Raw genomic sequence first — 8,208 nt, forward strand, 5'->3', positions numbered from 1 at the left:
GTTGTACATTGTATGATGCATGGCTGAAAGTATCCACAGGTATAGTGGGAAATTGTGGTTTTGTTATTTGAACATAGATATGCATCGAACTCACATCACATACACTTTACGGTCAGTAAAAAATACGTTCATAACGTTGTAAAATTGTATTTAATTTGTCTTGAAAAGTGTTGAAATCAGGTTTTTGTAAAAAAAAAAAAAATATACCAAGCCAAATTCTCTCAAAAGTATTCATTATGCAGTATGCATACATTAAGTATAATGTTATTACAGTATCATATTATAACTTCAGTAATAATTATAAATTTAAAACCAACTATATACAGTATATTATACACTATAATATACAATTTTTCTTTTTAAAATAAATATTGATGTTGGGAAGCAGGTAGTAAAGGTGAGAAAGGTGGCTATATATTAAATCTATTATATTATAGTCATAATATTAAACTGTCGTAGAAGCCCATTGCTTCCGACGTATACAGATAAAATGAAACACACACACAATTCAAATACAAACTTTATTACTGAGTTTTATTCTACAGTGACATTCACATTATCACCATTTTCACTGTCCCTAGGAAGAATCTATCAGACAGATTATAGCTTAACCTAGTTTAATTTATTTCTGCATACGTAGTTGTTATTTTTGTCTACTAAAACTTAATGAAAAAGGACCTAAATTTTATATTTTTTTTATATATATTTTATAATTATTTTCTTAAACTAGTTTTAAAGTCAAATAAAAGTGAAATTAAAGAAAAAAATCTATTTTAAAAGCAAAAAACCTTTAACCTAATATATACATTAACTTAATGTATTGCTTAGTACAATAATACTAAGAAAAGCGATGGCACATGGCTACTTGAAAAAAATGTACTGCATTAAGTATTATTTTGTAAATGAAAATGAAAAATTAGGTAATTTTCTGATTATGATAGGTACTAACTATTATTATTTACTATTAAGTATATATTTACTTAATATCCTTAAATTTTACAACATTTTTTTTAAAGGTATTAGTTACTACCAAATGAACCACTTGATGTGTCAAATGTTAAAACCCGATTATTGTATAATAAATTTGAAAAAAAACCAGTTAAAGTATTATTTTTAGGTGACGGAAATGAAACTATCGAGTCTTATAAAAATTTAACCCTTGTATCACATTGCTCGCATCAAATAAAAGATTGTTCTACGATTTATTCATAGATAATATAAGATTCTCATATTATTTATGGATTTATTTAGGTAACGATTGATTAGGAGTGAGAAGGAAGCTAAGACAAATCAACGCGTTATCATTAATAGTCACATAGAAATTATGCGTTTAATAGTTGACGATTTCACCAAACGGTGCTCAAGGGATATTTCAAAAACCCACAATTGGGGTGGAGGGGTAAGTTACATCAGTTACCGTCATCGCGATTGCACGTATGTGTAGCCGGTCGCGTTATACAATGGTAAAGTTAAATTAATATCAAAAATTATACAGTAATTTTTAATCACAAATTCACAATAAAATGGAAAAAAAACTTGATGTTCTCTTAAAAATGTCACTGAATTCAAAACATCAAACGGAAAAATTATTTCATCTTTAAATTCACATAATGAAAAATTCAACCGGATACAAAAAAAGATTTGATGATTTGTTTAAAAACTTCTCTGTTCTAATGGAGGAAAATCGCGATTTCAAATTAAAAATTATAAAGATTGAAGAACGTGTATTATGTATAGAAGATAATAAAACCCAAACCCAACATTCTTCATATGAACACGATGTCATCGAAGAGTTAATGGATAGACAAACCGTATAATATAATATTATTTAATCTACCAGAAAATGAAAATGAAAATTACTTGGAAAATATATTTTTTAATGACTTAAAGGAGAATATCGGAGATTTTAAGTTTTCTCGTCTTGGACGAACAGAATCCACTATGCACGATAGACCACGGCCCATATAAAAATTCGTGTTACTAAGCAGTCAGATGTATTCACTATGTTACGAGCACAAAAAATCCTAAAAAATTTAACGAAATGGTCAAATATTCATTTCCGTGTGCATTGCATGATATTTTTAAATTTAATGAAACCTGGCTAACATACGAGATAATGTTATGTGATCAGAGTCGAGTTTTCATAATTATGATACATACAGATATGATAGAACAACCCAAACAAGTATGTTATCTAGAGGCAGTGGTGTACCTACTTATCGTTGTTTGAAATAATTTTCATTCAAAGCTTATCTTAATTTAATTAAAAATAATTATATGGAATTATTATTTGTACTCTTAAATATTTCTAATCTCAATATTATTATTGGTTCTGTGTACATTCCAAGTAAATCTAATGAAAATGTATATTATAATTCTTCTTTTGATTATATCGAATCATGGTATAAAATATACCATAATGCTATTTTCTTACTGTTAGGAGACTTTAACTTATCGTCAGCAAATTTTTCAAACGTATACTCTTATTTTGATGATAAATTAGCACTTTTATATCTATCTGAATTAAATTATATAAAAATAATAATAATACTATCCTGGATTACGTTTTAACAAATTCTACCACCACTTATGTAAATTTATGTATTAATTCAATTATACCTGTTGATATATATCAGCCTCCAATAACTGTTCCTTTTACACATCATTTTACAAATTATCTATTTTGTTATGATTATACGTATAATTGGCGTGCAGGTAATTACATTTCAATTATTAAATATCTAGGAAATATCGAATTTATAGAATATTTTAATAAAAATAGCATTTAAAATTGTTTGAATTTTTTTTATTATTATACTCGTTGTAATATGGATCAATTTATTCCTAAAATTCAAATTCACGAATCCGAATATCCGAGATCGTTTAGTTAGGAACTAAAAACGCTTATAAAACAAAACCAAAATGCTCATAATATTTATAAATACTCAAACAACATAAAAAATTACCAGACATTTTCTAATTTACTAGCCAAATACTTGAGGCATTGTGATTATACATTACAGTGTTACACATGCAAATCTCACAGAACGTGCTTAAATCAAATCCAAAATTGTTTTGGAAATTTGAAAATGAAAATAATAAAAATAGTCACAAATTACCAAACATTGTCATACCTACATAAAGAAGTTAATAATGGTAACGATATTGTTAATTTATTTAGAGAATACTTATCTAATATAAACATAAAAAATGATATAACTTGCCCAAAAACTAATTTAAAACAAAATAATATCGGGACTATTGATAAAATTGAATTAAAACAGATAGATATGTTCAATGAACTTTGGAATAAAACAAAATAAAACAGCAATTGGTCCTGATGAAATTTCGCCATTCTTTTTAAAAGAGTGTGCATTCATACTCACTCCAGCTTTAACCTCTTTATTTAATAAGTCATTGTTATCAGGTATTTTTCCAGAACAATGAAAATCCTCATATATAACCCTGATTTTCAAAAAAGGTAACAGATGCTTAATAAACAATTATCGTCCTATATCTAAATTGTCAATAATACCTAAATTATTTTAAAAATTGGTAAATAATATTATTTCGCCTTTATCCAATAAATTATTATCAAATGAACAACACGTATTTAGGCAAAATAGATCAACAATAACAAATTTGTGCATATTTAAACACGCAATCTTTGATTCATTTGAAATTCAATCACAAACTGATGTCATATATACCAATATGGAAAAAGCCTTTGATAGGATTAATCATAAATTCATAAATTATTAATTAATAAACTTAAAATGTACGGATTTACTGAACCACTTCTTTCTTAGTTTTATTCTTTCATTTCTGGATGCACCCAAATCGTAAAATATAAAAATTATGTCTCTGAACAAATCCTCGTTACTTCCCGTACCCCAAGGAGACCATTTATCCCCAATATTATTTTGCCTTTTTATAAATGATATATCAGATGTAATTTCTTATTCTAAAATTATTATTTTTTTATTATTATTTATTATTAACTGAAGATACAAAAACATTCAAAAATATTAGCTGATTAACTATTACTATCTACTACTAATTACTTACTAACTATCTATTTAGACACTATTGAACTACCATTAGATTTAAATAATATGTATAAATAGTGGCAGCATTATGCTAAGTTCTTAAATTTAAAAAAAAATGTTTCTATATTACATTTTCTTTAAAAAGACACCCAATCCAGTTCAATTATTCGTTGGGTAATATAAATTTATTAAAAGTTTCGACAGTTCACGATCTTGAGGTAAAATTTGACTCCAAACTATCTTTAAAGGACCATATACTTTATATTAGAAATAAAACGTCGACAAAGCTAGGTTTTTTAAAACGAACATGTCGAAACTTTAGTGATGAATCTGACTTAATAATATTATACTTACTCACTAATCCGTTCACATTTTGATTATGCCCTCCTAATCTGGCATCCATATTTAGTAACACAAATCCAAGATTTGTACGTAATAATTTTATCAGATTTTTATGTTATCAATGTTATGTTTATAGAGCACTCCATTACTTTAGAGTTACTCCATTCTGATTATAATGCTGCAATCCGGTTTTTTAATATGCAGTAACTAGAACAACGATTGATTGAAATCAAATTAAAATTTTTATTCAAATTATTAAATAATACGATTGATTGTCCGGAATTACTGTAAAATATAAATTTTAAAATAAATTCAATAAACCACCGATCTGTAAATTTATTCCACATAAAACATTCAACTACAAACTATATATGCGAAATTCTCCATCCAATATTTTAATGTCCACAGGAAACTCTATAAAAACATTGATTTTTTTTTTGTAATTCTTTAAATACTTTTATGGTGAATGTTTTAAGAAATACATAACAAATTAGGTACTAGAAACAATATTAACATCTCGTTTTTATTTCATTGTATTTTTTATTATTTAAATTTAAATATTTTAATGTATGATATTAATACCTATTTGCTCTTTAAATTTTAAGTTATTTTTATTATTATTATAATTATTGTTATTAATATTATTGTTATACACGTAACTTATTTACTAATAATGAATATTTACAGTATAATATTATATACATAATATATAGAAGAAAAAAAACAGTAATTGGAATTTATTTCCGTAATAAAGAAATGTTATTATTATTATTAATACTATAGATGAATGAATTTTCACGTGATTTTTTTCGTATATTCTTGGCTATATTAGCAATTAATAATATTAAATATAAACAACTTTAAATTCCTCCACCTAAAGTGTGATCTGTTCCCTATAAATCACACGTAGTAAAACGTTATATTCATCGTCTGAAGCATGTGCTGTTCTTACCTGCACGTATACATATTTTTATTTTATCACATACCTATACATATTACGAACAGATCGATACATAATATTATATGGTAAATATGGTAAAATATTATCACCTTGCCTTGCCTTGTCACAATCGTTTTTTTCATCTAGCTAAAACGTCAAATGTGGTTCCATGCCATCATAGTCAGTCAAGTGTTAAGACTAAAGATAGTAATAATAATACTATTATTTTCGTTTTTACTCGTATAAGTTTGTATCATACGGCGGCGACCATGTTCATGATTCATGTTCTTTCAAGTGACTCGAAAATTTTGGACGTTATGCTATTGACGTTTGGTGAACGTAGAAAGTTGCCAGTTATAATACAGAGCGATTCACCACGTTTGCTCACCATTGTGTCCTTTAATAATACATTTATTCTTACTCATATACCAACTTATACATGTACGTAAAAAATCAATAAACTTTAATATTTAAAATTTTAAACTTTATCCAAAGACCAAATTTTAAAATATTATGTAATAATTCGGTTTCTATTAAACCATTTAAGAAAAATCCCACTGTAGTATACGTTTATTTTTAAAAATAAGAAATGACATTTTTTTTCACTGTTAATCGTTAAACAGATGACGATCAAATGAGATAACGATTCAAAATTTAACATAAAGAAGTTAATAATGGTAACGATATTGTTAATTTATTTAGAGAATACTTATCTAATATAAACATAAAAAATGATATAACTTGCCCAAAAACTAATTTAAAACAAAATAATATCGGGACTATTGATAAAATTGAATTAAAACAGATAGATATGTTCAATGAACTTTGGAATAAAACAAAATAAAACAGCAATTGGTCCTGATGAAATTTCGCCATTCTTTTTAAAAGAGTGTGCATTCATACTCACTCCAGCTTTAACCTCTTTATTTAATAAGTCATTGTTATCAGGTATTTTTCCAGAACAATGAAAATCCTCATATATAACCCTGATTTTCAAAAAAGGTAACAGATGCTTAATAAACAATTATCGTCCTATATCTAAATTGTCAATAATACCTAAATTATTTTAAAAATTGGTAAATAATATTATTTCGCCTTTATCCAATAAATTATTATCAAATGAACAACACGTATTTAGGCAAAATAGATCAACAATAACAAATTTGTGCATATTTAAACACGCAATCTTTGATTCATTTGAAATTCAATCACAAACTGATGTCATATATACCAATATGGAAAAAGCCTTTGATAGGATTAATCATAAATTCATAAATTATTAATTAATAAACTTAAAATGTACGGATTTACTGAACCACTTCTTTCTTAGTTTTATTCTTTCATTTCTGGATGCACCCAAATCGTAAAATATAAAAATTATGTCTCTGAACAAATCCTCGTTACTTCCCGTACCCCAAGGAGACCATTTATCCCCAATATTATTTTGCCTTTTTATAAATGATATATCAGATGTAATTTCTTATTCTAAAATTATTATTTTTTTATTATTATTTATTATTAACTGAAGATACAAAAACATTCAAAAATATTAGCTGATTAACTATTACTATCTACTACTAATTACTTACTAACTATCTATTTAGACACTATTGAACTACCATTAGATTTAAATAATATGTATAAATAGTGGCAGCATTATGCTAAGTTCTTAAATTTAAAAAAAAATGTTTCTATATTACATTTTCTTTAAAAAGACACCCAATCCAGTTCAATTATTCGTTGGGTAATATAAATTTATTAAAAGTTTCGACAGTTCACGATCTTGAGGTAAAATTTGACTCCAAACTATCTTTAAAGGACCATATACTTTATATTAGAAATAAAACGTCGACAAAGCTAGGTTTTTTAAAACGAACATGTCGAAACTTTAGTGATGAATCTGACTTAATAATATTATACTTACTCACTAATCCGTTCACATTTTGATTATGCCCTCCTAATCTGGCATCCATATTTAGTAACACAAATCCAAGATTTGTACGTAATAATTTTATCAGATTTTTATGTTATCAATGTTATGTTTATAGAGCACTCCATTACTTTAGAGTTACTCCATTCTGATTATAATGCTGCAATCCGGTTTTTTAATATGCAGTAACTAGAACAACGATTGATTGAAATCAAATTAAAATTTTTATTCAAATTATTAAATAATACGATTGATTGTCCGGAATTACTGTAAAATATAAATTTTAAAATAAATTCAATAAACCACCGATCTGTAAATTTATTCCACATAAAACATTCAACTACAAACTATATATGCGAAATTCTCCATCCAATATTTTAATGTCCACAGGAAACTCTATAAAAACATTGATTTTTTTTTTGTAATTCTTTAAATACTTTTATGGTGAATGTTTTAAGAAATACATAACAAATTAGGTACTAGAAACAATATTAACATCTCGTTTTTATTTCATTGTATTTTTTATTATTTAAATTTAAATATTTTAATGTATGATATTAATACCTATTTGCTCTTTAAATTTTAAGTTATTTTTATTATTATTATAATTATTGTTATTAATATTATTGTTATACACGTAACTTATTTACTAATAATGAATATTTACAGTATAATATTATATACATAATATATAGAAGAAAAAAAACAGTAATTGGAATTTATTTCCGTAATAAAGAAATGTTATTATTATTATTAATACTATAGATGAATGAATTTTCACGTGATTTTTTTCGTATATTCTTGGCTATATTAGCAATTAATAATATTAAATATAAACAACTTTAAATTCCTCCACCTAAAGTGTGATCTGTTCCCTATAAATCACACGTAGTAAAACGTTATATTCATCGTCTGAAGCATGTGCTGTTCTTACCTGCACGTATACA

At 25.5% G+C, this 8,208-nt stretch overlaps 1 pseudogene; it reads left to right on the forward strand.

Moving 5' to 3' along the window:
• Positions 1-1,523: 1,523 nt before the first annotated feature.
• On the forward strand, positions 1,524-2,105 carry LOC149057774 (uncharacterized; annotated as a pseudogene).
• The last annotated feature ends 6,103 nt before the right edge of the window (positions 2,106-8,208 follow it).

This window comes from Diuraphis noxia, unplaced genomic scaffold (genome assembly GCF_037042655.1).
Source record: "Diuraphis noxia isolate RWA-SAM2 unplaced genomic scaffold, SU_Dnox_SAM2 contig0003, whole genome shotgun sequence".
NCBI classification, from domain to species: domain Eukaryota; kingdom Metazoa; phylum Arthropoda; class Insecta; order Hemiptera; family Aphididae; genus Diuraphis; species Diuraphis noxia.